This window comes from Lissotriton helveticus, chromosome 6, assembly GCF_964261635.1.
Source record: "Lissotriton helveticus chromosome 6, aLisHel1.1, whole genome shotgun sequence".
Taxonomy (NCBI): Eukaryota; Metazoa; Chordata; class Amphibia; order Caudata; family Salamandridae; genus Lissotriton; species Lissotriton helveticus.
Window position 1 is genome coordinate 600,789,001 of NC_136067.1, and position 13,353 is coordinate 600,802,353.

At 50.0% G+C, this 13,353-nt stretch overlaps 1 long non-coding RNA gene across 1 annotated transcript in view; it reads left to right on the top strand.

Annotated features, from left to right (window-relative positions):
* Positions 1–13,353, top strand: part of LOC144761452 (uncharacterized) — a 110,335-nt gene that overhangs the window by 32,274 nt on the left and 64,708 nt on the right. The window contains exon 2 of the long non-coding RNA XR_013595723.1: positions 6,875–6,925. This is a non-coding gene — a long non-coding RNA (uncharacterized LOC144761452). The remainder of the gene's footprint in view (positions 1–6,874; positions 6,926–13,353) is intronic.

Sequence of the window (13,353 nt, forward strand, 5' to 3'; positions counted from 1 at the left end):
TGCTGAAATACCTAGCATCTCTGCATGAGTCCTATACTCCACTTCTGACCATACTGAGTTTTCTAGATCATTGCCCAAAAGACATTCAACAGGGAGTTCTGCACTTGCCACAACTCTTTTGAGGCCAGTTACCCCTCCCCAGGAGAAATTAACAACTGCCACACTATGTGTAGTAGTGACATTTCTAGCATTGGTCACTAGGTAATTATCACCAAGTACAATCTGTCCAGGGTCCACAAAGTTAGGTGTCACCATGGTGACACTGGCACATGTGTCCCTGTAGGCCTGAGTCACTTTGTCATTTATTAAAGGTGTCTGTCTGTACTTGCCCAAAGTATTGGGACTCACACTAGTGGACATAGCCATGTCCACATCACAGATCAGAACAGCCTGAGTTGGTACCCTGACTAGGCCAGGATCCACCTCAGTACCCATGGTTAACCCCACTATAGCCTTGGGTTGGGAACTACCACTGCTGACTGTACTAGGGGGTGCTGTTGCCTTAGGGGCCGCAGTGGTAGGGGCTGTACCTTTCTTGGTGCACTCACTAAACCAGTGAGAGGCAGTTTTACAGTAGTTACACCAAGGTTTCTTTGGACCTTCTTTCTTTTTCTTAGATTTTTGGGACCCCACCCCCCCTCCTTAGAAGTATTTTGGGGGCCTGAAGAACACTTTTGGTATTTTCTTTTGACCTCTTACCTTTTGGTCTGCCTTCTTCTGATCACCACCTTGGTTATGGGGTTCCTGCTTAACCCTGGTTCTGACCCATTTGTCTGCCTTCTTTCCCAATTCTTGGGGAGAGGTCAGATCTGAGTCAATCAGGTGTTGGTGCAACAACTGGTTCTGACAATTATTAAGGATTTGTTCTCTCATTATTAAATTATACAATCCTGTATAGTCCTTAACTTTACTTCCCAGTAACCAACCTTCCAGAGCCTTAGTGGCACAATCAACAAAATCAGTCCAGTCCTGAGTCTGTGTCTTCTGGGTATCTCTGAACATCAACCTGTACTGTTCAGTGGTTAGGCCAAACCCATCAATTAGAGCACTCTTCAGGACAGGGTAGTTATTAGCATCCTCATCACTAACTGTGAGGAGCTTATCTCTGCCTTTCTTTTCAAAGGAGAGCCACAAGATAGCTGCCCACTGACTCTGAGGAACCTGCTGGACTTTGCAGGCCCTTTCCAGAGCAGTTATCCACTTGTGGATGTCATACCCAACTTTATAGGGGGGCACTATCTTACTCAGGTGCCTAGAAATCTCTTGGGACCTGTCTTTATCCTTTGGGATAGTGCTGCCACCAGTGGGTCTTGCCCACTCAACTTTTGCTCTCTAGCTAGAGCAAGTTTCTTTTGGGAAAGGGCTACTTCTAGCTCTTGTCTCTGAATCCTTCGATTAACTTCCCTCATCCTAGCCTGATGCTCCCTCCTTTCAGGAGAGGTCATCCTTCTCTGAGCAGGGTTATTGGATCCCCTTGAGGCATTAGAGTGGTGGGAGTCACCTGAGTGAGACCTCCTCCTCTCATACCCCATGTTAAGTCTACTGATGGGTCTGTATGGGTGTTCCCCATTGTCAGCCCCATGTAGGCTTAGGTTAGCCTTGCTAAGTCTTCGTACTTGAACCGGTGAACAACCTTTACAACGCAACTTTTACCACGCAGTGCATTTACAACGCAACTTTTACAACGCAAACCATTACAACGCATTGCGCTGGGGGGGGCTCTAGGATAGGGAATAGGTTTAATTTACTATCCAACACCTTCCCTACTATCCACGGGGACTGGAGTTGGAATAGTAAATTAAACAATTCACTATCCAGCGCCCAAAAGCACTATGCGTTGTAAAGGCATGCGTTGTAAAAACAGCGTTGTAAAGGCATGCGATGTTAAAGCATGCGTTGTAATGTCATACATCCACTTGAACCTGGCTGACTTGGAAAATCTCTTCTTCAGAGCCTTCCTCTGATTCTTCCTCTTCGTTCTCTCTGATACTGGGACCAGATGCATCATCTGCAGAGGGTAAGACCTCTTCTACCTGAACTGAGGGGCCCTGTCTAGCAGCCTTCCCAGCATCAGCCCTTACTAGGACTTCTATCAGATGGGGAATGGTAGGGTTGGAACCCTGTTTCAATCTCCTTGAGGTGCACAAGTGCCTCATCTCTTGGAAATTGAGCATTTCATATCTAGATGGTGCCCTGGGAGGGTCACCTGCTCCAGGAAGAGTCACGCTCGGCTCTCCTGTGGTAGACATGATTTCTAGTGAAGTGTGGTGTGTGCACCTACCTACACTATGTGTTTACCTACTGGAACCTCTCTAGGAGTTGTAGTCAGGGTGTGCTAGGCCCTTTCCTCTACAACAACTAAGTTCAGTAGAACTTAAGTATTTTAAGTCTTGTTATATGTACCTAGGGTACCTAATGTGATCTTTCAAATGATATCAAAGATTACAATTGGTAAAACAACAGCAAGCTCAAATCCCAACCGCTGCACACCAATGTGAGAAGTTGGCCTGGTATATGATGTTCACTATTCTAGTGAGCACCTTGCACCAGTCCAAACAACCCTTATGGTGATGGTTGTAAAGTCAACCTTATAGACCAGCTATCCTAGTGGTAGCATGGACAAAGCAGTCTTAGGCTACACTCAAGAGGGCATGTGAAGCCAGCTGTTTTACCATATGCAAACCTTTTAATACCAAATGAAAGGACACCACACAGGTTATATATTCAAAATATATATGTATTTATTTCTAAAACAACCCCCTGAACTCTTTATGAGCACAGGCGCACAAGCGCATAACAAGTAACCTAATATAACATACAAAAGTTGCACAAATATGGATAGGCCCTGGTGGCCCGTAAAACCATATACTAAAATAGTGGTATAAGAACCACGCCACGAACAATGGTAAGGCCTAGGGCCTTCTGAATCGCTGGGGCTACACTGGACTAACAGTAGTTAGGGAGCTGGAGGCCCACAGGATACGGGTGCAGTGTCTAAATTCACAGGCATGCACACATAGAAGTCAATGGGTGCGTAAAGATAGAAAGTTAAAGAGTTAGGAGTCTTCCGACTGGACTAGAACTTAACCACTTGAAACTAGGACACTAGGGGTGTAAACCTCTGCATGAGCACCGTAGTACTCGCGTTACCTCAGCCACAGGAAGCTGGTGCATAGGTGTCAAAGTGCGTCGGGTTTGGTAGTGGAGTTCTATGGAGCCTTGGAGAAAAGATGCTGCAGGCGACCATGAGAGAAGAGTCCGGTTGGATCCAAGGGTGGATCGAGGATGAAGAGTACCTGAAAGCAGAGGGGACAGAGTGTGGGTCACTAGCCAGTGACCAGGATGGAACCAGGAAGGAACCAGGCGATGTTGGGATGCGATCAGGTGCTGTCGTGAAGATTGTCTCCGCTGCAACGTAGACCAGGAGGTGTCGGCGACAACCAGGTGCTGGACACGGACTGTCCCACAAAGGCTCTTGCTGTTGGCGGTGTCGGTTCTCAATTTGGAGTCAACAGGCCTTGGTAAATGCAACCCACACAGGAATCAAAGATGGCTTCTGGAACAGACCAGCAAGGTCTGATGGGCTGCTCCTTTTCAGGGGAGCAAGGGCCAGTCTGGAGCAATCAGACCAGCATTGGAAAATCAAAGGTTCGTCGTCACAGAGGCCACTAGCCAATGGGCAAGTGACTGAACAGATGCGTCAAGCAGGAAAATGCAAAAGGGCCCCACGCAGCACTCAGTGAGTGTGGAGAGGTGATATTCGGTGCAAAGGATGCTCGGGGCTGGGGCTTCACAATTCCCAATGCACAGCTTCGAGGGTGCCTCAGGAGCTTCACAGAAAGCACTTTGCTGGCTTTCCAAGATGGCCGGTCCCACGTCTCTCGTCACCTCCACGGGTCTCAGCTCTGCTGTGGCTGTAGATCGGGCTGTTGGAAGTCTGGAAGTCTGGGTCTTGTTGGGCTTTGTTGTTCGAGCTCCGGCGGGAGCAACGATAAAGCAAACCATTGAGCGCTTGATGGTACCTGCTTGCACAGGGTGGTCACTCCTTGACCACAAGGGAGATTCTTCAGTCTTCTACGTCGAGTAGGATGTCGAAGGGTCCAGAGTTTCATATCAGAGTTTCAGTCAGGATTATCTAAAGTCTTGGGACTCAGCTCCTGCCTATAAACCAAATCTAGGGGCTGGATTACCTGCTAGGTTCCTCCTATGGGTGGGACCCAGGAAGGGGGCGGTTACACCCCTTTCCCTTTGTCCAGTTTCGCACCAGAGCTGGGGCTGGAGTGCCCCAGCGCCAGTTTGAACTGGCCTATGCATGGGACACCTTGTGTGCCCCAGGCAGTGTCTAGTTTCATTCAGCCCTCCCTGCCCCAATCCACTATCTCCTGTCTGGGGTGGTGCTAGCACCTCTCCGTGACAGGAAACCTATTGTCCAGGTTTCCCCTGCCGGAGTTTTGTCCAGCAGCAGGAGGCCAGACTTGTGTCTGTGGCAGCAGCATCCATTTTGTGATGCTGAGGCTCTGGTTAACTTTAACAGGGATTAATGTAAGTAACATGTCTTCTCCCTCTAGAAGGGTGGAATGCTACCCCCGTTGCCAGAATTGGCGAGGGGGTAGTATTCCAAAGCGTATGACACCTTACACGACATGTTTTGATAAAGCCAAACCAAAGATAGCATCTGACCGCGAGGTACATAATGCCCTTAAGAGTATATGGTATGGCAATATCCTAGAACAGCTATAGGACATGGTTCTGAAAGCTGCAGACAGGCTCAGCTCATGCTAGAGCACCATCTCACATAAAACCAAGCACCCTGCCTTCAGGATTGTTATGGCCTGCCATAGGAGTGACTTATAGATGTATATGTGTCCAGATATAAGGTTAGACATAGATACTATATCTAAGCAAGGGGTGATTACACAACCTTGCCCCAGCTGAGTGGTCAGCCAGTTGTGTCAGTTTGGATGGCCAGCCAGGGGTGCCAAAAGATATGATGCAGCCCCTGGTAGGCCTTGGATGTACATATGCCCTGGGTACCTGTAGTACTCTGTACAGGGGCTCATAAGGTGACCCAATCCCAATTGGTGGTGCACCTAAAGTACATGGTTGTGAATTTAGAGAGAGAACAGCAGGTCTGTGGGTCTGATTAGCTGGCCCACAGCCACATTAAGTCGAAAACCAGTGAAGCAAAAAGCAAAAAATGGGGTGACCATAGGATAGCAGACCCTACTCTCCTTCAACCACAACCACCAGGGGGAAGAATTCCAAAAAGGCTATGCACCTGCCTCCCCTCACCCATTCCAGCGGCCACTGTTCCGCACACCATCTCCCTTGCCAGTAAAGTCCAAACCTTTGCTCCCTGCCGCATCAGAAAAATGTTGCACATCCCAAACCATGTCACCCTCCCGTATCAAAGGAATGCCCTTGAAGTTCTACAGGAAAATCTGCCACAGTCACACGTCTTCTCTCACCCCCGCAGATAAACACACATGGTGATGAGGCGGTCTCCGTCCTGCTAGTACCCTGCCCAGTCACTACAAAACGTCCTCCCAACCCTCCCCACCAAACAAGCAAAGTTAAGGCGGCCCCAGAGCACCTGAATCTCCTTCACTGTGATCTTGTTTTTCGACAACATTGTCGCCAGCAGCCCCAACATTTGCTGCTTTTTGTCCACCGGAAAGCGTGCCTCCATCAATTAAGAGTCCAGCTCAAATGCCCAAACCAGGACAGATCCGTGCAGGGCCCCATAGTTTTCTCCAGTGCCAACCGCACGCCCAGTTACCTCATGATCTCATTGACACTGTCCACGCCTTCTGTCAGTCCGTGGAATCTTAGGTGCCCATACAGAAAAAGTCATGCAGGTAGTGTATTACTCCTTGGTGACCCGCCCATTCCGAAAACAAGCATTGTAGGAACGTACTGAAGCATTCAAAAATTGTGCAAGACATAGAACAGCCCATCGGTAATGCCTTGTCCACGTACCATTTACCATTGAAATGGATACCCAGAAGATCCCAATCATCCGGATGGACTGGAAGCAACCGGAAAGTCGACGTTATGTCGCACTTTGCCATCATCGCTGTTGCGCCCGCGGTCACTACCAGTGACATGGCCACGTCAACTGATGAATATGTCACCGTGGCCTCGCTTTCACCAATGAAATCATTCACCGAGCCCCCTTCTGGCCACAACAAATGTTGTATTAGGCGTAACTGCCCTTGTTCCGCCTTCGGCACCACTCCTATGGGTGACACAATCCAATTTTTTAGAGGCCAATCATCAAAGGGTCCCGCCATGCGGCCCTACGCCTTCGGCACCACTCCTATGGGTTACACAATCCAATTTTTTAGAGGCCAATCCTCAAAGGGTCCCGCCATGCAGCTCTCAGACACCCCTTTATCCAGCTTTCTTGTACTATGTCCGGGTTGCCCTTATGCTGACATTAAATTGTCTGCCCACCTTCTCCTCCTTGGTCTGTCATACCCCAGTGTCAGGACAAGTACTTGTAACTTTTAAAACTACACAGGAGCAGTATGGCGCTAGATCCCAATGCCCCTCCCAGAACTCTTCCTGTTAGGTCTCTATGTTCCGTCACAGGTAAGTTCAAAGGGGGGGAAGGGGAATGGACAGAGAAGAGACTGCTCCAAAAATCTGCCTGTTCTGTGTTGTTGACTTCTTCTTCTGACAGGTCTGCAGACAAGTTACATTACATATAAATTCACTGTAGCCTTTAACTTACTGTTCTTTCTTTTACTTTAACTATAATTCGTATCTTACCAGAATGTCTTTGGAGACTCGCTCCTCTTCTTACTTCTCATACTTTTACCAGCAAGTAAGAATGAGAAGTCTTCACTCTACTCTCTTCTTTTATTTCTAGGTTCGTTCAACACTGGATTCCTTCTAACCCTTTATGCAAGAGAGAAAACAGGTAAGTGTTGTGTGTGCTTTATTAGTCAAATATGACTCGTCTTCCTCTCCTTATTCCTAGTGACTTACTTTTTAGAGAGGTGAGTGAGGATTTATATTGGGGTTCTGGATCTGTCTTGGTATTCAGTTGCCTCCTTTATTGTGTTTTTAGAAATAGGAGTTTTATTCATGCCCATTAAAAGGTTTCTGCAGCTAAATGACCTTAGAGCGTTCTTATAATCAAGTAATGTATTTCTCCACTTTATATTTGGGGGTCAATGACTAATGAAACCTTGGATGCCTATTTGTTCTTCCGTGAATGCTTTCGGTGAAAAGGTCACGTCCGTGTCTAGTTAGATTCATAGCTTTTCAAAAGATTAAATGCTCGTTTTTTAAAGGTGCAACAGGGAAAGAATTATGCCTGCGTTATTCTCTATGTCTTCACTGAGCTTTGCCTCGATAGATTATTTTAATGGTTTCCTGACAGACGCGACGCTTGAGTGAATGCGCCCACGTCTGACTAACTATTAATGATTACTGTGAAGCTGAAGAAATCATCTCCTCACTTCAGTTCACAGTATTCCTCAGAGTTTATTTTAAATGCGGTTATTTCTTGCTGCTTCAAAATTACATGGAAAGACTTGGGTACTTAAAACTGTGACAACCTATTTTTAAGCCCTCAGAGAATTATTCGATAATTATCCTAAAATACACTAACCTGAACCAGAAGGGAATATGTGGTTACCGGCGAAGCTAACCCTGCAAATTCCGCAAACTACCCTAGCTGGCTAACTCGACGCAGGGATTTCAGATGCTCTTCTCCTAGTCTCTTCAGTGAAATGCGCAGTAGAATGTTGGAGCACACTTCACCCAATGTCCTGAGGCCTAAAAGACTAGACTGCTGACAGCAGAGTCCTGTCGCAGTATGTGCATGTTGGCGGCCATCTTGGAATTCCAGCGGTGCCAACATGCACCCCAGCTTAAAGGATTAACTGACTTTAGGTAATCTTGTGGAGGGGAGATGGCAGCCAGAACTGCGTTAAAAGGAGGAAACCTCCCGTGAGTCCTGACACCCAGTCAGAACCCCCTAGAAACCCCACCCTCAGTCGTTCTGCAGCCACTACATCACTATAATCTTGCAGGGCTGCAATCAAGTTATCCGTCTTAACCGGAGTACTAGCCTTTTGGCCCAGGCCCCTTAGCCCCTCACCCTCCGGAGAACTGCTGCTGCTGCTGTCCCCTCGTCCTAAACCCCCCTGACTGCCACTGCTGGTTCCCCTGTTGCTGCCCCTGCGCCCCCCAAACAATTGACCAACGCATGTCTGCCTCCACAACTCGAGCAGACATGCCTACACCTGCAGCACTCCAGAGGGCATAATCCTTTGTTGTAGTCCCATCAAGCCCCCTTTGATCCCGCCTGTTCTCTTCCTGCATCACCCAGCCCTCCCCGGGTGGGCCTTCGCTGAAAGGACCGATACACGAACTGAAGGCCGCTGGCCGTGAATATGGTTTTTTCAGCCCCTACCAGCCCCATCGTATGTTACCATTTGTCCATGTCCAATTCACCCCATTTGGCCTCTGGGTCCCACACCATGGATGCTCTAAACTCCTCATCATATTGGGCCCATGTGTAGCCACCCTGTGATCTGTGGCCCTTTTGCCAACTCATATTCCTCCTCTTTAGACCCTTCTTTTGCCTTCACCTCTCTGTGCAGGCATTTAAGCATTTCCACATATTCACCCTTACAATATCCGTTCTTTCGTGGTCACAATTAAATGTGCACCCAATGGCTTGGTAACTCCCATATACGGCAGCCGTTTTATTTTCAACTCTCTACTTTCAAATTTAGACTCAGGCTCCACTGTTGGTGTTTCTACCGTCCCTTTCTTGTCAAGCGTGCTGTCACCTGTGCTTCCGGACGATTTACCTGTGTCCTCCACTGACCCCTTACTTCCACCCCCAGCGCCTACATACCCCTTTGCAACTTACGCCCTTTACCCCCTTTTCCCCCCTCCTGGTCAACCGCCCCACGCCCATAGGCACCATTAATGGCCGCCATCCCGCCACCTGCTTACCTGGTGCCAATGATACTGCCCGCCTGTCCTCTAGCTGACTTGGCAAGGGGGGGGGAGGCGATCTCTCCTCCCAACGCAATGTCCGACTTGTGTCTCCCTCTGGTGTCGTAACACCTGTAAAACACTACACACAGGATTACTCGCCCCCCCACTCCCTCGTCCTCCATGTCCCTCCTCCATGCTATCCCCATCATAATCAAGTTCCTCCACCTTGGAACCACAGGCGTTCCCAGCCAGAGGTGCAGACTGCACCCGCTTCACACTACTCAAAAGTTCGTCCTCGGCGCTCCTCCTTCTGCGATGTCCCCCGGGCCGTTGAGGCCCAGTGGGTGTTGGGGCCAGCGAGCCTGCCCTGGGCCTACTTATCTCAGCCGTGACAGGATCCCCGCCGGTACTGGGCACACCACGCAAGGCTCCACTCTCTCTTCTCCTTGGTGCCACTGGGCCGCTCCCAGCCCTACCAAGTCTGGCGCCCTGCGTTTCTCCACTGCCTGAAAAAGAACGGCATGGTCTGGTGTGCTGGGCTTAACTCTCGCCTCCCTCCCATCCCTGCTCCTCTTCCTGCCTACCCATAAAGTGCTAGCCACCCACGCCCGCCCTACCACGCTCAGTTACCCCCTCCCTACTCACCCCTTGATCTACCTCCCCGTCACCCCACTCCAAACCCTCTGCACCCGCACCACGGCCCAACTGGGCCCAGCCTCCCCACCCCAACCCCGGCCCCTAGACCCCCCCATCCCTAAACCCGTTAGCTGCTCCCCCAACGCCTCCCCTGAGAAGCACCACTCCAACCATATCCCGTCCTCCCCAATCCCTCTCCCTGCCACCGGGGTCAAACAAGGGAGGGGGCACCCCCCTTTCACCAACCTCCCCTGCCCCACTCCCACATGCTCCCCCCACTCCTTACCCTACATCCCGCGCCCCCGTGCCTCCACCCTGCTCAACAGCTCCATCCTGGTGTCCCCAGCCACTAAGAATGTCTCTGCCTGCATGTCCCCTCCCCTCCCAGAGCTTGGGCCTTACAGGGGCCTAGGCTCCCCAGGACCGGCCCCCTGCAGCTCTGCCGCCTGCCTGGGAGCCCTGTGCGCATCATCCTCTCTTTCTGCCGCCTCAAATCACCCCCGGTGCCCTCGCCCGCCCGCCCTAAACTCCCCCTCCTCCTCGCATCACCACCACAATCCCGGACAGCCCCGCCCGCTCCTGTGACCAAAGCGGGGAGACGCAGAGCGCACTCCCCTGCCAGGCCCCTCTCCGTATCGCGGGTAATGTGCAACCTCCCCCCCGCTCCCACAAGACGCCAAAACAACCAACGGGACCACGCCCCAGCCAGCCCAGCCAACCGCGCGGTCCCAGACACTCACATTTATTACTGCTTTCTGGGGGGGAGGGGCGAACAATCCGTGACGGCGGCAGCCACCCCCGCCGACACGCGCCTTGGTAGTCGCGCCACCGGAGGCCAGCGGCATAATCAAATCCAGCTGGCCGGCTTCACTCAAAAGCTACACAGCCTCCCAAAACCGATAATTCTCGCTGGACATGATGCAAAAAAGGCCCTCATAGCCCCTGTGAACTGCCTTTCCTCACCACCTGCTAAACGCCCCTAAACCTCACTAACAACTAAGAAAAAGCTAATCCTACAGCGCTCCCAGTCACCTGGTTACCAAACTGAAAATGGTGGCTGGTGGAGCGCTAAACACACAAATATACCTTTTGGCTACAATTCTAATATTGGGCTACAATTGGGCTACACCCAATGTAGCCCAAAGACCCCAAAATGGCTGCTATTAGGTCAGCCCCTCCCCCTCCCAATCTGCCCAGGGGGCAGACCTCGCGGTGCTCGACTGCCCCCCAAACTCCCCTTAAAAAAATGAAATGTGAACAGTTTAGATTTCATTGGTTTTGTCTTTTTTGTAAATTGCTTCCAAGTTTTCCACATGTTATGGGGTAACCGAAATTAACATGGCTCACTGTGAGGTCATTTTGTGAAACAAATGAAGGCCTCTGATAGCTGTGTTTAGAAACTGCCCTTTTTTTCACTGAGGAAATAAAATGCGCTGGGCGCATTTTTAACCCGTTCATTGCTGCCGTCGGCCAACGGCGTTGCGAGCACTACCATGGTAGTGCTGCGCACATCCGTTGGCCGACGTGGCCCCACCCACACAATAGAACCCCCGCACTGCGGTGAAATTATCGCCACGGTAAAGGGGTTAAAAGGATAACCGTGTTTGCGTTAATGTTTTGAGCGTGCATTTTTTTAGCTAGAGTCGTGGCACACACATGCATCCACCATCCCTCTGGAAACACCCACACCTCGGTAAGCAATGAAAGTGTAAATTGGGGTAGTTACCCCTATGCTGGGGTTCTAAAGACAAGAGGACCCGCTCCTTGGCCCTTTCAGAGACAAAGAGACCACTGCCCTGGGTGGGGGGCAGGTTTAAAATTCAACCTGAGACTGCACTGCAAGTGTAAGTCCTAATAGGCAGTGATTGCCCATATGAATGGGCTTGGTGTGGGGGGGGTCACAAGGTGAAGGCACCGCCCCCTCCTCCCTCGGCCACAGGCTGCAGGGGGGTGGGGCGCACTGGCTCCACCCCTCCAGACTTGTGCTCTCCTCTTGACCGTCTTAAACCGTGCAGTGCCGACAGTTCATGTCACGTGTGCCCCCAGAGACAGCCCCCCAAAGGTGGTTGCACACAGGGGCTTGTGGGGTTTAATCAACACATATGCATCAAGGGTGAATCTACAGCTTGGTAGTGACTTCATGCACAGAGCTTGTGGCAGGAGGCAAGCTGCTTTGAAGGTGTGAAAACCAGCCTGCCAACTTTCTTAAGGCTCGGTTGGCAGGCAGCACTGTGACAGTTAACAGTTATTGGCCTGGCAAACGAACAGCGATTAACCAGCCTCATCATAGGAAATGGGGTGACGCCTATTTATAGCTCATCCTGCCTGTCATGTTTATTTATCTGCTTTCTGGTGCTCAAAGTCCAGGGTTAATCAAGGGAAAGGCAAACTGCAAGTTACAGACTGCCAAGACAACAAGCCAACTGGACATGGCAGGCTGAGGATAAAGTTATATTTAAAAAACATCAAAAAAAAAGTATACTACAAGCATAGAATACACAGTTAAAAAGAAAAGCATGTCACCATCCAAACATTACAGCTATATGTGTGCCATTAGTCATTCAAAGAAAAAGTAAGTTTGCCTTTGTATTACGGTAACCTGTAGACCTGGTTTAAACACAAAGGGATCACTTTAAAAAACAAGCTGTCGCCGTTGCGCAAAGGCAGCCGCTTGTTTAGCAATGTAGTGCCCACAGACTTATGAAGGAGACCGGGTAACACCGCAATTAAAAGATCCAGTCCTGATGGGCAGTCACAAACGAAGACAGGGCGGTAACAAGGAGGGACTAAGAAGCCTTGTTATTAATTGGGAGCCAGCATTTACCAAGGACGATGACACCAGCCAATGAAAAATATGGGCCGAGCTTGCACAGCACTTCCACATCTGTCTCTACTACAATATGCCTCGAGAGCGAGCAGCGCATGCGCGCAATGGTCGGCTCGACCTAAAAAAGGCTGTAGTCACAAAGCACTCAGCGTCTGGCCCGATCAGCTCGTTATGAAACGCCGAGACGCCGAGTGGTTTTTGTGGTAGACACGAGCCTGGTGCTAAAGTTGGTATGGCGTGATACGGCTTTCTGTCTTCTCCAGTCAACATCAAAGATCGGGCTATTGGCAAAGCATACTGAGGTGAAAAATCTCTTGGACTCCAGGTGATGCCCCTTCACCTCTGGGGAGCTGGCTGTTTGGCAAAAGCCAGCCCTTGTTTGCACGGTCATTTTCTTAGATCTCAGCGGAATAACCCCTCTTTCGTTGAAGAGAATTCAGCCTATGTCTTCAGTGATGCTTCTCACAGCAGTGTTGCCTTCAGGTTGGAGTATGCACAACAGACCTCCAAAGAGGTGTGAGTAGTCTGCACCTTGACTATCAATTGCCACATCTGACAGTGATCAGGAAGAGAGACAAAGGGCTGTCCCTCTTCTACGGATCCTTCACACCTTGAAAACAGATGCTGTAGCGCTAACATTCACCTCTGCCATTCACAAATCACAGTTCCAGGAAGAATAATCGGAAGCCTTATCAGCCTGTATCAGAAATGACCTCATCAAATTTCTACGGGGGAGCCTGTCTTTTCTTTCACAAAAGCAGTGTCTGGGTTCTCTCTCTCCAGGTTCAGAAATGTCAACAACACATTTAACCATCTGGAAAGGTAATCTCACCTCCATGTTGTGCACATGAACAGGTCAAGGGCTTCCAAAACAGATCCCACAGGCCTGTATCACTCTAGTTCACTCATACACCCATGTACTGCAC